The following is a 23497-nucleotide window of genomic DNA, read 5'->3' as shown; positions in this document are numbered from 1 at the left end:
AATAGTTTGAAGTGAGTATAAGGCTCAGGAATGGTGCCTGGCCTGACTGACTGGGAACTGCAGTCTTTTTAGCCACAGAACACATTCCATATGGGACAAATGCAGGCTCCCCCACTTATCCATCACCACACCTCAGCTCTACATTAGTGCCTTCTCCTTGTCCTCAGCTGAAACTGCCAACAGCAGAGCCAGTTAATGTCAATTGTGATAAAGACCCCTGGGGACAAATGCCCCTTTCAGTTACATAGGCATCCCACTGACTTCACTGGGTTGCACCTGTGTAGCTGATAGTGAACAGGGGCCAAATTCTGCTAAGAGCCATATGCTCCACTGTGCCTATGCAGCACAGAAACCCAAATCCTTTGAAGGGGGGTCAGATGGGGTACAGGGAGCCCATGTGGAAGGGAAAGACAGTTGTGAAGTATAGTCCCTTGATACTATAGCCACCTATCTCTCCTCTGCAGCCACAGCAATAGATACCATGTGACCTGCAGGGGGATTGGTCAAAGTGTGGAGTCAGGGGAATAGCTACTGTATGCTCCTCTTAAAGTCAATTGGAAGCTATAATACTTAAAGCATTGTAGGTTACAGCTGCTATGAGCCTCTAATTCCATGCATCTCTGTTTATTTTCTGTACCACAGTGGGGTTGTGAGCATATTAGGGATCCAGGTACAGCAAGAATGAATTCTGCAGGGCAGGAGCAAAGAGAGGCACAGAGGTAGAATCTATTGTGCTAGAAACGGCTGATGATCCGTAGGTTTGTTTCCTGCGGATCCCAACCTATCCAGCTTTGTCTGGTCACTTCCCCTCCCAGATCTACTCTGCTGAAAGTCCCATTCCTTCCAGAGGGGGTGGTACAGAGACTTCCACTAAGCTGCAAGTCACACACAATTCTGATGCTCAACTTTCCTGCTTTTAAAGTCGCAAAGGGGAGAATTTGGTCCAGTCATCAAATGGCCATCACATTGCAATAGATCAGAGGTAGGCAACCTATGGCACAGGTGCCAAAGGCAGCACATGAGCTGATTTTCAGTGGCACTCACACTGCCTGGGTCCTGGCCACTGGACCTGGAGGCTCTGCATTTTAATTTAATTTTAAACATTTTAAAAACCTTATTTACTTTACATATAACAATAATTTAGTTATATATTATAGACTTATAGAAAGAGACCACCTAAAAATATTAAAATATATTACTGGCTCACAAAACCTTAAATTAGAGTGAATAAATGAAGACTCGGCACACCACTTCTGAAAGGTTGCTGACCCCTATGATAGATTTTGGTCACTATCAGTCAGATCTTCATTCAGACAGTGACCTAAAGTTATGGGCCCTGGTTCAGGAAAGAATGTAAGCATGTACTGTGACAAAGTTCCTCCTCTACCTTGGTGGGTCCTGCACTTATTGGCAGATTTGCTCACCTCAGTGATCTTCCCCTCTGGTGGAACCCACAGTCTGGGTCAACTCCTCCTGTGTCTGATCAGGAGTTGGGAGGTTTTGGGGGAACCCAGGCCCACTCTCTACTCTGAGCTCCAGCCCAGGGCCCTGTGGATTGCAGCTGTCTATAGTGCCTCCTGTAACAGCTGCATGACAGCTACAACTCCTTGGGCTACTTCCCCATGACCTCCTCCAAACACCTTCTTTATCCTCACCATAGGACCTTCCTCCTGGTGTCTGATAACACTTGTACTCCTTAGTCTTAGTCCCAGTCCCAGTCCCAGTCCCAGTCCCAGTCCATGCACCTCTTGCTCCCAGCTCCTCACATGCACACCACAAACTTAAGTGAGCTCCTTTTTAAACCCAGGTGCCCTGATTAGCCTGCCTTGATTGGCTGCAGATGTTCTAATCAGCTTGTCTGCCTTAATTGGTTCTAGCAGGTTCCTGATTACTTTAGTGCAGCCCCTGCTCTGGTCACTCAGGGAACAGAAAACTACTCAGCCAGTGACCAGTATATTTGCCCTCTACCAGACTCCTGTACCACACTGGTCTGGGTCTGTCACAGTACATCCATTTCTATTCAGAAAAGCACTTGCACATAAATACTTTTCTGAATAAGGATACTCTCCTGATCTGGGGCCTAAGAGCAGTTGCCTGTAGTACCTACCAATGCATATTCCTGCAAACAGTCATGCAGAATATTGATACCTGTATGCCTGGTAAATCTTTGCACCATCAGGATGAAGAATGTAGTGACTTCGGTAGGACTTTAACATGTGTTTAAGTGCTTTCCTGAATAGGGATGATTTTCAGAATTAGGGTGTGAAAGTTCCACATTCCATTAATAGGTCCCCAAACCTTCCTGCTACAAAATACTCTTATAATTACTGTATTGATAAATTTTGCTTAATGCTGCTACTTGTCTGAGCTCTTAACTCTTTCTATAATGGATGGGTTTGTTCAATACTCTCCTTTCTTTAGGATTTACTTCTCTCCAGCATAAGAAATGCAGTAAGGCTAAATTAATGTATACTATCTTTTTTTAAAAATATCTGCTATTTTAAGATACATTTGTTATTGTAAAGGTAAATTTGTAGAAAACACTTATTGAAAAGCATGAATCAAAGTTCATTTCAAGGGTATGAATGTATATTTATGTCAATAGGATTTGTGTGTCTTGTTGCCTGGCATTAAACAGAGTGTGCCATTCACATTGTTATATACTGGAAATAGCTGAGAAGTTATCATAGCCCCACAAATGTGCTGATGTTTGGTTCTGAAAATAACAGCTGGTCTAACAGATTTTTCTGTTAGATTTCACTATTGGTGAAATGATGATGATGAGCTGGTAGCACTGGTTATACCTAAGACTTCCCAACACTTTCCATAATAAGACTCTGTTTTAGTTGCTTATAATTTTGCCAGACTTCAATCTTTTGAGCTGAAATTTTCCATACTGGGTGGTTGCCTTCAGATTAGTGGTCTCCAACCTTTCTACACCGAAGGTCACTTTTTGAATTTAAGGGCAAAACAGGATCTACCCTGCTCCTTCCCCGAGGCCCTGCCCCTTCCCCAAAACCCACTCTGTTGACTCCATCTCCCCCTCCCACCTACCAATGCATATTCCCCCAACCCCCATCACTCACTCTCCCCCACCCCCACTCACTTTCACCGGGCTGGGGTTCGGGAGGGGGTGTGGGCTCTGGGCTGCAGCTGATGGGTTTGCAGTGTAGGAGGGGGCTCTGGGCTGAACCTGGGGCAGGGGTGCAGGAGGGGGTGAGGGGTGCAAGCTCTGGGAGGGAGTTTGGGTGCAGGAGGGGGCTCTGGGCTCAGGCAGAGTGTTGGGGTGCAGGAGGGGGTTTGGGGTGCTGGCTCTGGAAGGGGGCTCAGGGCAGGGGCCTTGGGGTGCAGGAGGGGTTCCAGGTGCAGAGGGTTATGGGGTGCTGGCTCTGGGAGGGGGCACAGGGTTGGGGGTCTGGGTATGGCCTCCCACCAGGCTGCACTTACCTCAGGTGGCTCCTGGTCAGCAGCATAGTGATGCCCTGCCTGCCCCAGTCCCATGCCTCTCCTAGAAGGGGACGTGTTCCTGCAGCCCCTGGGGGGGGGGACAGGACGGGGGACACGTGGTTCTGTGCGCTGCCCCTCTCTGCAGGTACTGCTCCTGCAGCTCCCATTGGCCAGAGTTCCCCGTTTCTGGCTAATGGAAGCTGTAGGAGTGGTGCTTGCAGGCAGGAGCAGTGTGTGGAGACCTCTGGCCACCCTCCTTCCCCCCCGGGGCGAAGGAGTGTGTTGGCTGCTTCCGGGAGTGCATCAGGTAGGGGCAGGCAGGGAGCGAGCCTGCCTTAGCAGCAGCCCTGCTACACCACCAGAGATCATGACTGACTGGGAGAGTCTCTAGGAGCGACCAGTCAATCGCGATTGACCAGTTGGTGACCACTGCTCCAGATTATTTTTTTTTTAAGCAAAGTTTTAACAAAAATGGTTCAGCCATTTCAGAGACCAAGATTGGAGGATAATATGTTTTGCCCATGTTAAAAAAAAAATTCTCACCAGCCCTCATCTTTTTAGTCTCTCCTCATATGGAAGCTGTTCCATACCCTTGATCATCTTTGTTGCTCTTCTCTGAACCTTTTCCAGTTCTACTACGTCCTTTTACAGATGTGGCAACCAGAACAGGACACAGTACTCAAAGTGTGGGTGGATTTATATAGTAACATTATGATATTTACGGTTTTATTTTTATTCCTTTCCTAATGGTTCCTAACCTACTATTAACCTTTTTGACTGCTCAATGCACAACAGCAGAAGTTTTCGGAGAATATACATGGTGACTCCAATATCACTTTCTTGGGTAGTTATAACTAATTTAGAACCCACCATTTTCTATGTATTAGTTGGGATTATTTTTTCCAATGTGCTTTAATCAGTGCTGAATTTCATCTGCCATTTTGTTGCTCAGTCATCCTTTTTTGAGAGATCCCTCCATAATTCTTCACAGTCTACTTTGGATTTAACTGTCTTCAGTAATTTTGTATCATCTGCAAACATGGACGGCCACTTCGCTGTTCACCTCTTTTTCCAAATCATCTATGAATATGGTTAACAGCACAGGTCCCAGTACAGATTCTTGGGGGACCCCATTGTTCACCTCTTTCCAGTGCGAAAAAATGACCATTTATTCCTACCCTTTGTTTTCTATCTTTCAACTAGTTACTGATCCATAAGAGGACCTTCCCTTTCATCCTATGGCCACATAGCTTCCTTAAGGTCTGTCACCTAAGGCTCTTGTCAAATGCTTTCTGAAAGTCCAGATTACCCTTATCCACATGCTTGTTGACACCCTCAAAGAATTTTAATAGATTGGTGAGGCATGATTTCCCTTTTCAAAAGTTGTGTTGACTCTTAACAAATCATGTTTATCTGTGTGTCTGATAATTCTGTTCTTTATTAAAGTTATTACTAATTTGCCTGGTACTGAAGTTAGGCTCACCGGCCTGTAATTGCTAAGATTACCTTTGAAGCCCTTTTTAAAAGTCAGTTACATTAGTTACCCTCCAATCATCAGGCACGGAGGCTGATTTAAGCAATAGGTTACACTCCATAGTTAGGGCGTAATTCTGTAGCTCCTTCAGAACTCTTGGTAATACATAAATGCCCCTATGGCTGTGGGAGGCATTATGGAAGGCTTGCATGAGCTCCCTTTTGCACAGATCACTGGCCTCAGATCTGGGGGTGAAAGGAAGGGGGATAGTTGTCTGTACATAGAGGTGTGTGTGTAACTGATCGTATACCAAAGGGTTCTTCTTAATTAAATGTTACATTTGAAATTTTTCAGAAAAGTTTTTAGGAAAGAATCATTATTAATTATAAGAAAATACTTTCACAGCAGCTGAAATAAATTCCAGAAACCCTCCCCAGCAAATGTCACAAAATCTCCTTATACACTCATCACACTCATGCACATAGGTGCCGACTCCGTGGATGCTCTGGGGCTGGAGAACCCATGGAAAAAAATTGGCGGGTGCTCAGCACCCACTGGCAGCTCCTCGTGGCCCTGCCCCACCCCCCTGCTCCAGCTCACCTCTGCCTCTGCTTCCGCCTCCTCCGTAGTGCGCTGCCACTACCGCGTCCTGCTTCTCCCCCTTCCCTCCCAGTGCTTGTGATTTGTGGGGCAGAGAGGGACGGGGGAGGAGAGGGAATGCTATGCGCTGGGGGAAGAGGCGAGGCCAGGGTGAGGATTTGGGGAAGGGATCCAATAGGTGCAAGGAGGGGGCAGAGTTAGGGCAGGAACTTTGGGATGGGGTTCAAATGGGGGTGGAGACGGGGATAGGGATGGGGTGGAGTTGGGGTGGGAAAAGGGGGGGGGCGTGGGCACCCACCGGCGCCGGAGAAAGTTGGCGACTATGCTCATGTGGATCAGATACTTGAGGCCATCAAGTCATGGCTAAGGTGCATGTGTGGGGAGACTTTAGGGTGACCAGACAGCAAGTGTGAAAAATTGGGACAGGGAGTGGGGGGTAATAGGAGCCTATATAAGAAAAAGCCCCAAAAATCGATACTGTCCCTATAAAATCGGAACATCTGGTCACCCTAGGAGACTTGCATTCCTGGTGCCCTTGTTCTGTAGATAAGCAGAATCCTGTCCTTTTCAGCATCAGTCTGGTCCCTATCCGGGGAACTAAATTAACTTAGAAAACAAAAAACCAAGCACCAAAGAAAAAGCTCAGCTAGTCTTTAAAGAGCTTTGAGCATGGAGGCTAGAAAAGTGTATATTAAATTCAAAAATTATAAATAGTAAAATGAATTAAACTCACTAAAAGTGAGGGCATTTTAAGTTAAAAGATACCTCCCCACACCATCCCCAACCTTAGGAAAAAGTCAAGTCATAACATTCATCTTCAACACATTATGACTACTGTAGATGTGTCCCTATCATATCATATGAGTATAACCTAGAGGCTTTAATAAGCAAATCTTTTGGAACAATTTTGTAATTTACTTGCTACAATATATATATATAATGCATAATGAAAAAAATTACTGAACAGGTCCAGTATTGAATTTTAAAATTTTAGTGAACTGACTATTAAAACAAACAAAAACTGAACCACCATCTAAAATGCAGCACTAAAAGAAGCAATCCACAGTAGGGATTATGTACTGACTAAACTGGATTAGAGAAAAATGTACAGGTTTTCCTCCTTAAAGCAGCAGAGGGACAAGGAGGAAACAAACTGTTTTTTCATCCAACTTGAAACAAAAGCAAAATTGATCTTAGTGAAACAGAGTTAGTAATGGAGATGTTGATAGAGCATTTACTGTATCAGTGCTAACCAGCACTACACTAGTCATATATGTCAATGCAAGGGGTCAGACAATGCCAATTATGCTCCTAGCATGCATGGCCTGGTTCACAATTATTTAATTATCCATAAGTATTTATATGAGTTAAACAAGAATTCTTTTCTGTATGGACTGCACAATGGTCTGTTTCATCCATTTACATACCCATATACATCTGACAAATGGATGCCTATGATTCCGTTTTCCTCTGATTTACATTCATGAGTGCTGATTTTTCAAAATAGTTACATTTTATATCAACAGTATCGGAGGATGCTGTGTGGATCTTCCCTTTCTAACAGTCTACAACCTGACTTTGTGGAGAGTGAACCTAATGTAATAGGTCCTTTCCATCTTTAAGGGCATGTTTACACGTACAGTGGATCAATATTGCAATGATCGATCCACCAGGGGTCAATTTAGTGGGTCTAGTGAAGACCCACTAAATCGACCACAGATCGCTGTCCCGTTGACTCCAATACTCCACCAGAACAAGAAGCATAAGGTAAGTCGACCCAGCACAGTGTAGACACATGCCACAATAAGTTGACCTAAGCTACGTTGACTTCAACTACATTATTCATGTAGCTGGAGTTGTATATCTTAGGTCGACGTAACCCCATAGTATAGACTTGCCCTAAGTTTCAATATGGACCAAGTAAATCCAAAGTAAACACGCTGATCCAAGAAGGCAGAGGAAAGGAATATTTCCCCCTACTGGTCTGTTTTGGAATGCTTCTATTAGGTGAAGGTGGGAAAGTACTACAGAGAAAATACTTTCCCTGCCCCAACAAAAAATCATGTTTTCATGTGTCAGTATGTAAATGTGTTATTTCAAGCTGGGCACTGATGCAGAGCTTATATTTAGCTCTTTTAATCAATTTTCATAAATTAATATTAATAGAAAGAAATTAAACTGCAGAGTTTCAGCACAAGAGTATTAGGAATGTGCTGTTTAAAGTTAATAATACCTGTCTGGTACCATAAGCATCTTACAAAGATTTAAAAAAAGGCAATATTCAGTGTTGGAAAATATTTAAAATGGATTATATAGTAGAGCTGGGCAGAACCAGATTTTTCATTTCACAGGAAGTGCTGAGAGTTTGAAACATTTTCTGTTTCAAAATAAAATGAAAGCAAAAAGCTTCATAACTCCCCACAAAATGAGCTTCCAGAGGAAAAAATGGTTATAGATCAATTGCAGTGCTTTGTTGCAATACAATCAAAATGTTTTGTTCCAGTTTTGACTTTTATTTCTTTTATATTACATCTATATATACAGAGAGAGAAAGAGAGATATAACAGAAGTAATTTCAAAACAGAAAATAGGTATGTTCTGTTCTGAAAAGGTCGATATGGAATGTTTGACCTTATAAAGATGTTTTTCATTTTTTCTTTTGAAAACTTTCCCTGAAATAAACACATGTATGGAAAACAATTTGCTTTCAACAAACAGGCATTTTCTGACAGAAAAACATTCTGTTGGAAAATTTATGACCAGCTCTGTTGTGTAGTTGTCATACTAGAGATGTCACAAGAACCATCCTCCCTCCCCCCCAAAAAAAAGAAAGAAAGAAAAAGAAAAAGATTTGGGTATATCTAAATGTAGATAGAAAGTATCTGGCCTTTCACAGAAGGAACCTGGCCACTTATAGACAGCTAGCCTTCCCGTTCACCTGGGGCACTGTGCCATCATATTTCTGATCCTCAGGTGGGAAAGTACCATCTGTGATAGTAGAGATAATGTCTAGAAATACCGTAGTTGCATCGCAGAAAACACTCACTGATTCAGAAGTCCTTACTCAAGTAAACTTTGTGTTCAAGTCAATGAGAGTTTTTTGTGAGCTAAGGAGTGCCAGATCAGGGCTAAGGTGCATTATATTACTCCTTTTGCACTGTTAGAGCACAGTAGGTTGGCAAGAGAGAGCTGACAAACATATCTAGGTGCAAGAGAAGTGTGGAACTCTGACAATATCTAATTATTGAGATGATTTCCCTTCTTTTACAAAACAAATTATTTAAACATCAGATTGTTTATCAAGTATAAACAAACCAAAATTGTGTCATTATTTTCTAAATATCATAGATGTGATGAGGGAGGGGAAATCATGGTACCTTGTAAGTCATACTACAGTAACATTTAAAAAAAAATCTAGATTTACATTGATCTTTGGATGCCAACATTTTAAAGCACTTCATATAATCAAATGTATTGTTTCCTTTTATATTTCAGCTGTCTTGATGTGTAGAATTCAGTTTCCTCTAGTACTGTAAATTGCTGCCATTATAGCCAAATAGGTTACTCCAGAAATTCTTAATTGAGAAGTTTTAATGATTTTGTAGATGACAGTTTCATGTCTTTCAATACAAAGTAATATTTTATGGCCATCCTTGTACATGGCCACTGAGGTTCCTGCTATCAGCTCCATATGGAGGCCCTGAATGACTGGTAATTTTGAAAGGGGAAAATAATCGCAGCTAGCTTTCTTATTATAAAAGTGTACTTTTAAAAACGTGCCATTTATGGTCCCAATTCTCCAAGATGCTGGGCCCTCTCAACTCACTTTAATGGGAAGCCACTCTAGGGAGGGCATGAAATCTGAATGGAGACTGTGGGCTCACTAGACTCCATATTCAGATCCACAAATTGATAAATGCCCTGGCCATTTTCTGATATTTGTTTTTTTTCCTTTGTTTCTAAAGAAATTAAATACAAAAACAAAACAGAAGAGCCTCAAAAAGTTAATGAACTACTTGGCCACTTTCATACAACATTAAGTGGAGATGGGACAAAACTGAAGGCACTTGGATCTGAGGTTCTGAATTTCAGGGCAGGGGAAATTTGGCTACAGATCAAGCATTTCTGGGATTTCATTCCAGGGCTTTGTTCAGATGAGGCTAAAATTGCATGAGACCAACTGACTTTGTGAGACTTGTACAATTTGGACCCCATGGTCCCACAAAAACATTTTGTGAGATTACAGTGAGCCCTAGCTCTGATTTAACCTTTACTCTGATCCCCCTAGCCTAAAGCTCATCCAGATCTTAACAGCACTTCCTGGGCCCATCTGTAATATTAAGGCATTCTTAAAACCACCTAATAGATATGTGTAAGGTCCAGGAGGGGTCAGGTTTCAGTTCCTGTGAGAATAATAACTTCATATTGCTTGCCTTTGGGGTGCTTAAAATCCTCTTCTTCACCACTTAGCCAGACAGTCGGCCGTAGCGATTGTTCGCCATTTGGGTCATTCCTACAAAAATGTAATAGTACAGGTTTGTTAATTTACACTGAGAAACATTTTTAGGTGAAGAACAACAATAACCTGGGAACGGAACTCTCGGATGGTGAAGCAGACTGTGACTGAAGCAGCTGCCTGAATATTGACACTCTGATTGCCGGCTGGAAGAGCAGTCAACCAGATTATTCTAGGTGATTGCTTTGACCCTCTCCTTCTTAACCCCCACCCACCAAGCACATTCCCAGGGTAAACAGCAGGTTGTAATTAGTTACTTGTTATGTTAAACGTTTGAAACACACAAAAAAGGGAACTTGAAAATGAAGTTCTTAAATAAATTAAAAGTATTAGCAACTTAACACCTTTTCATATGTCCCTTGACTGACTAAGATTCCTTCCAGTGCATTGAACATTCCTAAACAGGGTCAGGTTGGGGTAATACTGGGAAGAGGGGACCTTAAAAGGGACATATTGGTGCTGGTGGTCTGTTATTATTCATGTCCAGTAGAAAGAAGCTTAAAGAACCATTTCAACATATCGTACTTAGGACTGTTCACATCAAATAAAATGTATAGAATCTGTTTCAGCAAAGGTTGTTTTTTTTTGGATGTACAAAGTGTTTATCTGTACTTTTGACATGTTTGTTTCAAATAACAGAACAACCTTTGCTCCAAATTCATTAAAATTAACACTGAAGGATGCCTATCCAAAAGTGAGGCTGCTCTTGCTCTGTTTAATCTGATAGCTGAAATATAGCCAAATCTAGTTCTCTTTAGGCTTTTCAGTGCTGGACATTTAGTTACACAGCATCTATTCTTGGGAGACTTTGCTGGGCTTCTCATTAAATCCTCCTTGTTTTTTAATCCAGCTTGCCCTATTTGTTGGGTTTCAATGGGAGCACAATAGCAGCATTGCATGTAGGGACGCTGCCTATTCATTCCAACAAACCTACATTTGCACAGTCTGAGAACTTCTTTCCATAAGTCTGAGTAGGAACTATTTGTTGCACACATTGTAGCTGTCACTTAGCAACCCCCACTGCAATGGACACTTTCCAGCTGCTGAAATATTAACTCCAGTGAGCGTTATGAAGGTGACAAAAGACAAAAATCATCCAAGCCAAAGGACCGAATGAGTTTTGTCATGTAGCATGTGCCATATCTACTGTGTCCAGAAATCTTTAAAAGCAGATTCCAGAATTTCATTGGCTAACTAACTAGATCCTCTCTAACAAAATTAATTTAGCCCGGAAGCAGGCCAGGTGGTGTTTCTGCCTCTGTCAAATTTGTGCCGGGGAGGGGAACTTTAATTTCAGCTAGCAGTTTCATTGGTACCCTGCCAGCTGAGGTGGATATAGATGTACTCCATCAGTATATCCCAAGGCTGCCCTGGCACATCCTCAGTGACAGCACAACTTTGGTTCTGGACTGCATTACCCTCCCCCACTACCTATGGTATTCCCAGCAGAGAGATGTGGCCACCTTGTATCATCACAGCCTTTCCATTGGCAGATTTTCTGAAGCCAGGAGTCATGCAACTTGGTTTATACCAGCAAAACCAGCTAGCCCTTTAAATCATAAAGGCAGCTTCCTAAACATGTCCATTTACACGTAAAAAGAAACAAATGAATTCCCTTCGATGGGTGCATGCTTTCTCTGTCTCTCACAGACTATAGTATAGTATGAAACTTGGACTTCTCACTTCTCATAAAGGAGTTATTTCTTAATTTTCATTTTCACGTGAACCAAGTCTGAAAAGAAATGCCACTAGCCCACCCATCAGATTCACAGGTGCTTGGCCAGCAGCAGTCCAGATATATAGTTAACATATAAGTCATTTTCTGCCAGGAGGGCTTCCTAGAGAAATGCTGATCCATGGGCCCAGGTGCAAGATAACAGCACATCAGTCCCATCTTTTGCTGTGCTTTGGCATAATCAACTCACAGGCCTGACCAACATTAGTGTTGATTATAGTGGCATTGTAGATACATCTGCGTAAGATGGGCATCTGTAAATACAGACAAGTCTACATACAGGAGCTTACTCTGGGTACAGCACTGTTTTTACAGTGACTGCACATTCTTCTACTTAAAAGCCATCCAATATGAGTGTCATTAAGAGGTGTGTAAAAAGGACAATTATTTATAACCACAAGTAATGCAACTGGATGCCATGGGTTTGCAGCTTCCAGTGTGTTACAGCTTATTATGTACCTCAGTGAGGATTTGGGAAGATTCCTCAATTAAATATTATCTACACAGTCACACACTTTGCCTCTTTTTTTTTAAAGGAAACTTGACAGGTTTTCACTCAGTTTTATCTTGTGACAATTGTAGAAGGAGTTTCTAGAGTCAAGGAAGCATGCCGAGCATTCTGATTTTTCTGCATGTCTTCGTAGGAGTCACTGTATTATTATGTGCAACAGTGTCGCACCGTGTGTTTGTGGATGCAAGCCACATAGAAAGAGAGAATAAAACCTAATAAAAGTTAACAGACAATTCCTGCTCTCTGTATTCATGTGAGTAGCTCCACTGAATTCATTGGGACTACTCATATGAGTAAGAAAAGCAGGATGTGGTGCTAAAAACTTAACAAATGTGAGTGTTGCGAACCTTTTAGATATGCATTTCAAAGCATCACATTAATCGTGAACTTCTAGTTCTTTTGACAGACTCTCTCTGCCTCCCTACTTGTCAAACAGAGCTTGAATAAAATTCAGAATGCCTAGCAGAGTCTAGGTACTAGGGTTGGATCCTGCAAGGGCCAAGCCGAGCATGGTGGTCCTGATTCATCAAAATACTTAAACACATGCTTAACTTTAAGCACTTAGGCAATCCCATTGAAGCCCCATTAAGAAAATGAATAAATTAACAAATCATATCTCATATAGGCTAGGTCTACACTAGGGGTGGGAGTCGACCTAAGATATGCAACTTCAGCTACGCGAATAGCGTAGCTGAAGTCGGCGTATCTTAGGTTGATTTACCTGGCCGTGAGGATGGTGGCGAGTTGACCGCTGCCACTCCCCTGTCGACTCCGCTTCTGCTTCCGCTTCCGCCTCTCACGCACGGTGGAGTTTCAGAGTCGACGGCAGAGCGATCAGGGATCATTTTATCATGGCTACACTAGACGTGATAAATCAATCTCCAATAGATCGATCACTGCCCCCCAATTTGGCCGGTAGTGTAGACATACCCATATAATTGTGGGTGGGATTTTGGGTCCCAGCTTGCCCAAGCCACTTTGAAAATCAGCCAGTATTGATACTTCATATCCTGAAAAACATGCAGCTGAAGAATTCTCCACTCTCTTAGCCTTTTTATTCTATAGTAAGTATAAAAGGGAGAGTTAATTGTTTCAGAGTATTTAATCACTATCTCACAAGAATGAAGGGAAGGAGAATTTTAAAGAAAAAAGTATTACTTCCCTTGGCTCCTCAGACCATCCTCCTAAACACAGAAATGCCTGCAGGATACAAAAACAGTCAGTAGTTTGCAGGAAGTTACTAATAGTCCAGATGTTAGAATTGGTTGTAATAATTTGTTCTGTACAAGGGAAAAAATCTGCTCTCATAATGTGGAAGAGTTACTGTTCTTCAGGAGAGGAGGCCTTATGTGCAGGAATGCACCCTGAGGATCATAATAATATGACAAAATGAATTACATCACCCTGGAATAGCTCACGGGAGACTTGCAGATGTTATTGTAAAAAAATAATGACCTTTTTATATTCCAGAAAAAAGCATGGAAGGATAAAGTCATGCATTCAGAATGAATGACCTAGAGCCACCATATACTAAACTGTAGGGAGGGAACCCACTTAGTTGATTTTTGATATATAGATAATATCTTTTGCTTCAGCTCTGCTGTAGCCAGAGTTTGCACTTCAGCCTTTAATCTACTATAGTTTAACTATCTAGAGAATTAAATTAATTTAGCCCTTTACTTGGTTACATGTTCTTCTTTCTCTTTTAGCATTCCTAGATCCGTATTTTGGTAATGTTCATGCTATCAATTGCCCAGGTAAATTATTTTTTAATTATCTAAGAACACTGGAAAATATCCATGAATGGAAAAACAGGAGTTGAGCCGCCCAGCTATACTGAAAACCTACCACACTGAAACCCACTGTCAAAGATATGTTTGGACTCCATCTTTGGGCCAGTCTGGGCTGATACGTCGCAAAGGATCTTGAACACCCCTAGTCTATTTAGAACGAAGATATGGTCTTAGGAGATGTTATTATGGCAACCAATCACAGATTTTTGGCTATACAAATAGACAACAGCTCCATTGTCACTTGAACCCGCCAAAATGCTAAACTGATTAGGGCAGGTGAGCCAATGTGTGTCACTTACAAAACGAAATATTTTTGTATTTTCAGAGAAGCAGGAATGTTATTTAGCAGTACATGTGGGTAGGACTACAGCAAATATACTCCATGCTGACCTTCTGATTTTATTTCCAGTCTCCTCTGCAGTGAGGATAGCAAATAGAGGATCATTGCTCTAATTCAGTGCCAGATTCCATTCTATTTACTTTCAATTACATGGTTTTTTTTTCAAGTTTATAATAAGCATCTCATCTGTGTAACAGGTCTAACTATTACTTGCAGTGCAGAATAGTAGGGCTTTGGCTTTTCTAGATTTTTATTTATGACACTCAGCAGATATGTGGATAACTGTCCAGCTGTCCCACAAATCTGAATCTTTGTCATCTACATCAATAGCTGTTGGCAGTTATTCAGGCAGTCACAACTCAAACAAGATTCTGCTTTCAAAAGACTTAAAAAAAAATTCCAACCCTACTGGGAGCATTTTAATTAAATGACCTCTGCATTTGAGCTGGAGCTTTTGCACATCATCCTTAGAGATTATCTCACGCTGTAAACATTAGGATACAGGCAGATGTTCCAACACTCCAAAGTTCAGAGGCGTGTTTGGATCCAGGATTTTGGCTGAGACCATTATACAGATGAATGACATTTCCAAAATCCAGATCCACATCTGGGTGCAGAAATCAAATAATCCTGGAGTTCTGTTGTGCAGTGGTCCTAGGTTTTGGTTTGTGTCTACAAAAATCAGCTCTTTATCTATGCATTTTCAATAATACTTTGCCCTTATATAGCCCTTCTGAGAATCTCACAACAGTTTACAAAAATTAATAAATGTGCAGCATCCCAGTGAGGGAACTAGATATTATTTATCTCTATTTCATAGATGGGGAAACTAAGGCACAGAGAGAAATGATTTGTCCAGTGTCGCACAGCAAATCTATGTTCTGGGACCTGGATTCCTCTGTACACCCAATTTGCAAATGATATTTTCACATGAACTTTCATATGCAAAACTTTAGGTGGAAAGTAAGTTGGAGATGCAAACTTTGAGGCCAGGATGAGGTCCCTTTGGAAATTTCTGTGGAAGAAAGAACCTCAATGCACATAGCAGAGTTCTTAAAAACTCTTGAAAAATTTGTGCAAAGCTAATTGATGACATTTTTCAATGCTGTCTTTTCAGTGGAAAAAGCTCTGAAGAGTGCCCGAGTTTCTAACGGTAACTGGCACATCATTCAATTTAACACAGGAGGTGCCAAGTGTAAGGAATCAGATTGCATTGGAAGTGCCCCAAACCATTCAGTCTAGCCACAGAACAAGTTTAGGGCCCTATACTTTGTTTTATGGAGCGTCTCTTTTCATAGCATAAAGTTTTGGTGAAGGTTTTGATGTCACATTAGTTATAACACTGGAAAACCTGGCATATGCGGCACATCTGCTCAGCTTTTATTCTCTCCCATTGACTTGAACCCATCGTATATACTTGGCATTAGTTCACAACACAGAACACTGGAGGTATTTGGTAATGCTTACTGAAAGGTCAGCCAAGTTTAAAGTAGAACTTAGTAAGATTTGAGTTGAGCTTTGAGTAAAATATTCCAGAATTCCTAGAGCTGGCAGACCAAAGTAGCATTTTGTTTACTAAAAGACTTGAGAGTGACCCTTTGAAATATAAACAATCTAAATGAATGAAAAGCACAGCTAAGACATATGCAAATGTCAGGAATCCTTACAGAAAAAGCATTTATTCCACCAGCTTCCATGCCAGCAAATATTTAGAGTGGGATTTGAAAATGAAAGTGAATTGAATGATTTTTTTCCTTTGAATAATGATCCATAGCACCTAAGTAACTTAGGAGTACAAGTTCCATTGATTTTGCATGGTGCAGAAGGGTGGCGTAGGACATCAGGAAGCTGTTTATGTCTCTGTGAGCTGGTCTGCACTGACCCCAATCCTGGCTCTAGTGCAGGGGTTCTCGCAACAAATTTATTTATTTGTGGCTTCAGAGTGCGGCCACCAACTCTTGCTTTTTTGTAAAATTATTTATTTATTTTTCCTTAAGTGAATAAAGTAGTATACACTTATATACATCCAATCATCCTAATTTATTTATGTAAGGTTTTGGGTTTTTTTTGGCAGACTCAATAAAAATTATGCATAGTTATCTCTATTCTTCATTGGACCTAACAGAATAGAAACACAAATAAGGTGTTTTGCATGTTCTTGTCTTTTTTATTGTTTCATTTGCTTTTTTGGTAAAAGTGATTGTATAACAATTCTGAAGTAAATTTCAAAATGTTTTGGCATAATAGAAGTCCAAATAATAATGAAAAACATATCTGGGTGGCTTAGGTCTGGGGAGGGGAGTGAAGGGGAGGGGAAACACGGCTGCAGCTAGCCCGGTGCTCCTCCAGGCAGTTGTAGGGGTGGGTCCTGGGACTTCAGTGAGCCCAGGGCTCTTCTGGCTGCGTGGGGGTGGGGTGGAGTGCTCAGAGGTTCTCCAGGAGAGGGGCTTGTGGCTCCAGGCAAAGGGGGGCTTGTGGCTCTAGCCACTGCCCACCTCCTGTGTCCCTCCTCTCTCCCCCGCCCACCTCCTTACTCCCCTGCCACAAACACCCCCTGCCAGCCGCCAGAACTCCTGCTCGCTGGTGGCTCACCGCTCACCTCCTCACTCCCCCGCTTGCAGCCAGACCCCCCTGCCCACCTCATCACCCTGCTGCTGGCTCACTGCTCACCTCTTTATTCCTCCGCCAAGGACCCCCCCATCCACCCGCTGCTTGCCTCCTCGCTCCCCACCCCACTTTCGCCTCCTCATTCCCCCAGCTCGCCTCTTCACTCCTCCACTTGCAGCCAGACCCCCACCCGCACTCTTCATCTTGCTGCTGGCTCACCACTCACCTCCTCACTCCCCCGCTCGCAGCCAGACCCTCCTGCCCACCTTGTCACCCTGCTGCTGGCTTGCCGCTCGCCTCTTTATTCCTCCGCCAGGGCCCCCTACCTGTCCACCTGCCTCCTCACCCCACCCCTGCTCGCCTCCTCACTCCTTCACCAGGGCTCCCCCTGCCACTCGCCTCGCTGCTCGCCTCCTCACCCCCCCGCCTGCTGCTTGCCTCATCGCTCACCTTCTCACCCCCTCCTCGCCACCTCACCTTGCTCCTTAAGCGTTATGTGCCCCACCTGTGTCTCCAGAGGGGTGGCACATGCAGGAGCAACAGGGATGTAGGGGAGGGGCTGAGGCTTCCCCTCCTTCCCCCCTGCTGTCCAGGAAACTGCTGTGGCCGCAGGGAAATCCCCTCGTGGCCGCTTGCAGCCACAGTGGCCACATTTGAGAAATGGTGCTCTAGTGAGAGCAGTGGCTCTAACTTATACCAGCCGAAACTGGGCAGAGTGGAGCAGATCTCCACCTCACTCCTAGCTCTCTCTAGGCCTGGGCAGCACAAAGGAGCAAGAGTGATTTGAGAATACAGCCTTCAGATTGTGAACAACCTGGTTTTTGTTAATACACAAGGCTCTGTTTTGTTTTTGCTATTGTCTGTGGCCTCCAATAGCAGTTCTTTAACATAAGAAAAGTATTGGAAGGGCCAAAAACAACAGGATCTTATAGTGACAGCAAGCACAAATCTGTATTACTGGAGCAGTATTTGTGACAAAATTGATTTTGCAAAAGGGGAAATGTGTGTGTGGAATATTAGTCACTGGCACAACTGTTCTAAGTGAACGCACCATCTGTGAACAAATCACTTTTCAGTGCTGCAATAGGGTTGAAGCCTTTCAGGAAAGTTATGATTAATCTCACAAAAGTAGAGTTATACAATGGCACTTGATATTTGGGTTGTCAGTTTTATGCTTGCCATTTCTTTGTCCCTTGCTTATAGGAACTTTCATTTGTAGTGCACTTTCCCCAGTGTTGCATATTTATTAGCCTTTTGTGTTCTCTTTTCCTTTGGCACTCTCCCCTTATAGTCTCTATTGTGTGTGTTTTGTTTGTCACAGGGTTTGACTTGGTGAGTGATGGTTAAAGATGTGTTTGAAAATAGAAAGTAAACAAAAAAAAGAAATAATTACTGTACAGTATATGATCTCTATTCAAAGATAAACCAGTCAATTAATTGGGTAGAACAGTTATATTAAATCTGACACCGATGGCTGGTCTACACTATGCGTGCTACAGCGGCACTACTATGTTGCTGTAGTGTATAGTGTTGAAAATGCTTCCTACATCAGTGGAAGAAGTTTCCCCATCAATGTAGGGAATACACCACCTGAGCAAAAGCAGCTAGGTCAATGGACGAATTCTTCCATCATCCTAGCTGTGTCTACACTGGCGGTTAGCATGGCTTAACTGAGGTGCTCAGGGGTGTGAACATTTCACACACACCCCAAGTGACATAGCTGGATCAATCTAAATTTTAAGTATAGATCATGACTGAGTAATAGAAATGGTGGATGCAACCTTTTCAAAACAGAATATGTGACATGTACTATGTTTAATACAATCTATCATAAATAAAATAAGGCTGATGTGGAGGTACTAGAAGAAATAATATTGCTTTCTGTATAGAAAAGAGACCAAAACTGTGATAGGAAACTAGAGAACAAGGGCAGAGGACATTTTTACAATCGAGTTAAGTTGTTTACTGGAAGGACATTTTAAGATTTTAAGTGTACAAGTTTTTATTAAAATTTTGTACACAGTGTCTTGTGTTTTTATTTTTATAAGATTCTGATTACTAGTATGACAAGCAGAATAGGATCAAACGTTTTAAAATATATTTTTAATTTGCAATTTGATATCAGGACTTATGAACAGTTACTGGGTGGTGAGACTGGGACATGTGAGAACTTAGACAAAGGTGACTTTTGCATACTGAAATCTTACGGTTAAAATGCTTGAAAAGTTCTCAAGTCAAATCAGAGTTTTCAGCTATGATGTTACAGCTATCAAATATAATCCTCAAATGATACAGCCATGAGATAAACCTTATCTCATTTCCAGGCAATGGGATTTTTGCAATTTCTAACATATTTCTGAGAAGTGAAAGCAAAAGTGGCATGTGTAAGAGTTGTGTGTTTAAATATTTAGTATGTTGGTTCTGGAGTGGTCTGGGATACGCAAAAACCCAACTGTAGAAAAGGGAATCTGGTTGATTATTTTGAGAGAGAAAATAACCCCTATTTATGTAGGTATATTGCTCAGGGCTAAGAGTGGTTTCCCTGGTTCTTGCAGGTTATCATCATAGCCTGTAATGACGATGGTCACAATAGGGTACTTCATTGCTCTACTATAACTATAAACAGTGGATTGGAGGGGATGGAGGGCAGGGAGAATAAAAAAGTTAGGCTTATTCCTATAAATTATAAAAATGATGAATTAGTATGTATAAAAAAGCAGGGGATTCAGAAACTGAAGAAGTGAAGCAATATATACAGCATAGAGAAGAAAAAACACCCAATATCTGTGGGGAGAAACCCAAACCCATTCAAAATAATTCCATACTAAATAAGGTATTAACTGATCCTTAACTGAAGCTCAGGCTACAGCAATATTACCACAGCTTCAGTCACTTGGCTCAGAATCCTTTCCAGATGGATTGGGAAACCCCTCCCCCGAACTGCCATTCTGTCAGATAATACAATTCCTGCGTGTGTACTAACAGTGCAGTGCAAGCTTTGTCTAAAGGTTTTTCCAGCAATCCCAGCCAGTTTCATTACACAGGTGATTTAGGGCCTGATCCAAAGCCCATTGAAGTCAATAGGAATCTTTCCATTGACTTCAAAGGGGTTGAATCAGGACCTTAAAGTACACACTCTTCCAACTCTTGGAATGCCCCTCTGTTCACCCCAGTGTCTAGCTCTGCACTGTGACGTAGCTTCTCTAGTTCCGAACGATGCTGTGAAACAAAAATTTGGTTTTGCCAGAGACCCCTTCCAGTTCTTCGATATACAGCTGGAACTCTGTACCTCACACATGGATCATTCAATTCACATCAAGCAGCCACTGTCAAGGCTAAAAAGCCTTGAAGGCATTGTGGAGTCACATAATTTATTTGTGCTTTACATAAATCTGAGGCAGTGTCAGTGTTTCAGACATGAAGAGAGGATTTCTCTGTGGTTTTATTGCAGTTGCTCTCAAATATTAAAAATCACTGACATTTAAAAACCAGCGGTTGCTGTTATCAAACCTTAATTGGTCAATGCCCCATTTCTGAAAAAATAGTGTTTTATTATTATGAATGAGCCTTTTATCCTCTTGGTAAAACCCAAGTTATTTGTGAGCTAAAATACCACTTTCCCCTCCTCTTGTGACTCAACCTTAAGGTGTTCTTTTTAAAATAGAAGATTGCTAAGGCTGGAAGTATAGCAATTATTTGTCTGATCTACTAGAACAAAGATCAGAGGGGTAGCCGTGTTAGTCTGGATGTGTAAAAGCAACAGAGAGTCCTGTGGCACCTTATAGACTAACAGATGTTTTGGAGCCTGAGCTTTCGTGGGTGAATACCCATTTCATCAGATGCATGTTCGTCGAAACAAAGAGTAATTTTCTACAGAAGCTTTACTATAGGCTAGGCTAGTTTGCTAAACCAATGAAGCTTTGTTTTTGATAGCTAACAGCCATCACAATACAGAAGTCACCAGGAGGTGTTTGAGGGTTGCCAAGTTTCTGATTGCCAAAAACTGAGCACCCTTGGTCCGCCCTCTTCCCTGCGGCCCCATCCTCTTCCCTGAGACACCGACCCCACTCACTCCATCCCCCCTCCCTCCATCACTCGCTCTTCTCCACCGTCACTCTCTCACTCATTTTCCCTAGGCTGGGGCAAGGGGTTGGGGTGCAGGAGGGGGTGATGGGTGCAGGCAGGGCCATCCCTAGCCATTTTGGTGCCCTACGGCGCCCCCCCGTGGGGAGGCTGTGTGGGGCTCCAGGCCTCCGTGAGGGGGAGGGCGGCTGGCTTGGGGGCAGGGGGAAACTGCCCCCCAGCACGAGCCACTTTCTGTTGCCCGGTGAGTGCAGGGCAGGCCTGACCCCACACTCACAGGGCGGTGGGAAGTGGAGTGATCTGGCCCCAGCCTGCTTCACTCTGCTCCCCTGGCTCCCAGGCTTGGGGGAACTGCTCCTCCGCACTCACCGGTAGTGTGGCTGGGAGCCACGGGAGCGGAGCAGGCTGAGGCCAGATCGATCCACTTACTGCCGCTGTTGAGTGTAGGCCCGCCCCCTGCTGCAGTCCTCAGGGAAGTGGGGGCGGAGCAGGGGTGGGAAGAGGCGGGGCTGGGGGCATGGGGAAGAGGCAGAGCAGGGGCTGGAGCAGCACGCAGCTGCGTAGGGCACCAGGAAATTTGGTGCCCCAAATTTCTTGGTGCCCTACACAGCTGCATACTTTGGGTATGGGTAGGAATGGCCTTGGGTAGCACTTACCTCAGGCAGGTCCTGGCAGCAGTAACATGTCCCTGCACTTTTTACAGTCTGGTCAGCAGTGCTGACTGGAGTCGCCAGGGTCCCTTTTTGACCAGGCGTTCTGGTCCAAAACTGGATACCTGGCAACCCTAAAGTGTTTTGCTGCAGCACATACTCATGGAGAAACTTTAATTCCATTAATCTGCATTTAGCCATCATTATACACAGGGAACAACAAAACCCCAGAACAACAGAAAATAACTCCCAAACAAAGCAGTGACTCTATAGGCACAGCCCACCAAAGGAAGCATGGAACCTTCTAGGTCAGGGTTTCTCAAACTGGGGTCCGCAGACCCCAGGGGTCTGTGAGGATACTCGAGGGCGCCCATGAGTCATATCTGGGGACATTAGCCCCACTGATCAATTCCTCCCTGTCCCTCCCAGTGCCTCCTGCACGACATGGAACAGTTCTTCAGTGGTGTGCAAGAGGCACTGGGATGGAGGGAGAGCATTGGGGATGGGGCATGCTCAGAGGAGGGGGCGGAAAGAGGCAGGGAATAGGAGGGGCAGGGGTGGAGCAGGGGTGGGAAGAGGTGGGGCCTTGGGGGAAGGGGCAGAGTGGGGGCAGGGTCTGAGCGGGGGTTTGGGAGCGTCCACAAAATGTTTTAAATCAAAATGGGGGTCCTCGGGTTGTTAAAGTTTGAGAACTGCTGTTCTAGGTTATCTAGTCATCTCTGAAAGGCACAGCAGAACTGACTGTTTCTATACAGCAACACCAAGGGGTGGGAGGGAAGCATGGGGAGGGGGGAAGGAGATTGGAAAGAAAGAGCAGTTTAACTCATTAGTGTGAAAAAGAAGCCATCAAAGTGCCACCTTCTTTCATCCTTCCTCCTTTGCCAGCCTTTTCTTGACCTAAGGACTGGAGGCTTAAATCAAACAGTCAGAATGAATGATGAAACGGCACAGTCTGTTTAAACAAAAAAAAGGGGCTGCTGAAAGAGGTAAAAGGGGGGCACCATCTGGAGGCAACAGAGAACACTCAGCTGTTTGTTTCCTTGTCACAGAGCCTGGTGTTTGAAGAGCCCTAGTGGGAATAGAGACTCCCTTCACTTTATAACAATAACCAGAGCCTGTAAACCTCCTGCATCTCTAAAGCATAGACCCTAATTTTGTGGTCAAGGGGAAGGAGAGTTGTGAGGAGACCAGAGGAACGAAGAGACAGCAGTTGTCCATCATCCTTTGAAAGGGAGCTGGACAACAGTCAGAAATAAAGTTTTAATATTGGCAGCTGGGATGGCTAATTTTGATTAGGTACTCATAGCAGAAGGAGCGCGGCTTAAGAATTCTGCAGTAGCTCGGATGAAATGTTTAGCAGCTCTTGCAGCTCACAAAGAAGAAAACGGAGCTCCATAGAAACTTTTATATTAAACCTTTTAAATGCCCTGTTATTTTTAAAGGGAGGCTTATACATTTTATCTGTCAGTTCATTGTGCAGAGTCCCTAATACACTCAGTTTTATTATTTATGATGAGGTTAAACAAACCACACCAGGCTTTTCCAGGTTTGGGATTTTGACTAACCTGTAAAATAAGGCCATTTGCAAAGACAGAAGTCCTACCAGGGTTTTGGGACATATGTATCACTGCAGTGCCTGCTAGAATGCTAGACTTCTCCCATGACATTTTAAGTAATATGTAAGAATGTGATCCAGCCTGAAATGTAGCGTACTAGGTGCCAGTGTGAAGGTGAGTGCTAT

The 23497-nt window shown here is 43.1% G+C and overlaps 2 protein-coding genes across 2 annotated transcripts in view; one reads left to right on the top strand and one right to left on the bottom strand.

The window, feature by feature from the left end:
* KIAA1257 (KIAA1257 ortholog) overlaps nt 1-23497 on the bottom strand; it is a 258103-nt gene that overhangs the window by 106255 nt on the left and 128351 nt on the right. The window contains exon 6 of the mRNA XM_030569774.1: nt 9955-10034. The gene's annotated coding sequence lies outside the window, so the exon portion shown is untranslated. The remainder of the gene's footprint in view (nt 1-9954; nt 10035-23497) is intronic.
* Nucleotides 1-23497, top strand: part of EFCC1 (EF-hand and coiled-coil domain containing 1) — a 91506-nt gene that overhangs the window by 6542 nt on the left and 61467 nt on the right. The gene's annotated exons all lie outside the window — the stretch shown is intronic.

Source organism: Gopherus evgoodei, chromosome 7, assembly GCF_007399415.2.
Source record: "Gopherus evgoodei ecotype Sinaloan lineage chromosome 7, rGopEvg1_v1.p, whole genome shotgun sequence".
NCBI classification, from domain to species: domain Eukaryota; kingdom Metazoa; phylum Chordata; order Testudines; family Testudinidae; genus Gopherus; species Gopherus evgoodei.
The sequence above is the reverse complement of the archived record's forward strand: the minus strand, read 5'-3'. Positions and strand labels throughout refer to the sequence as shown.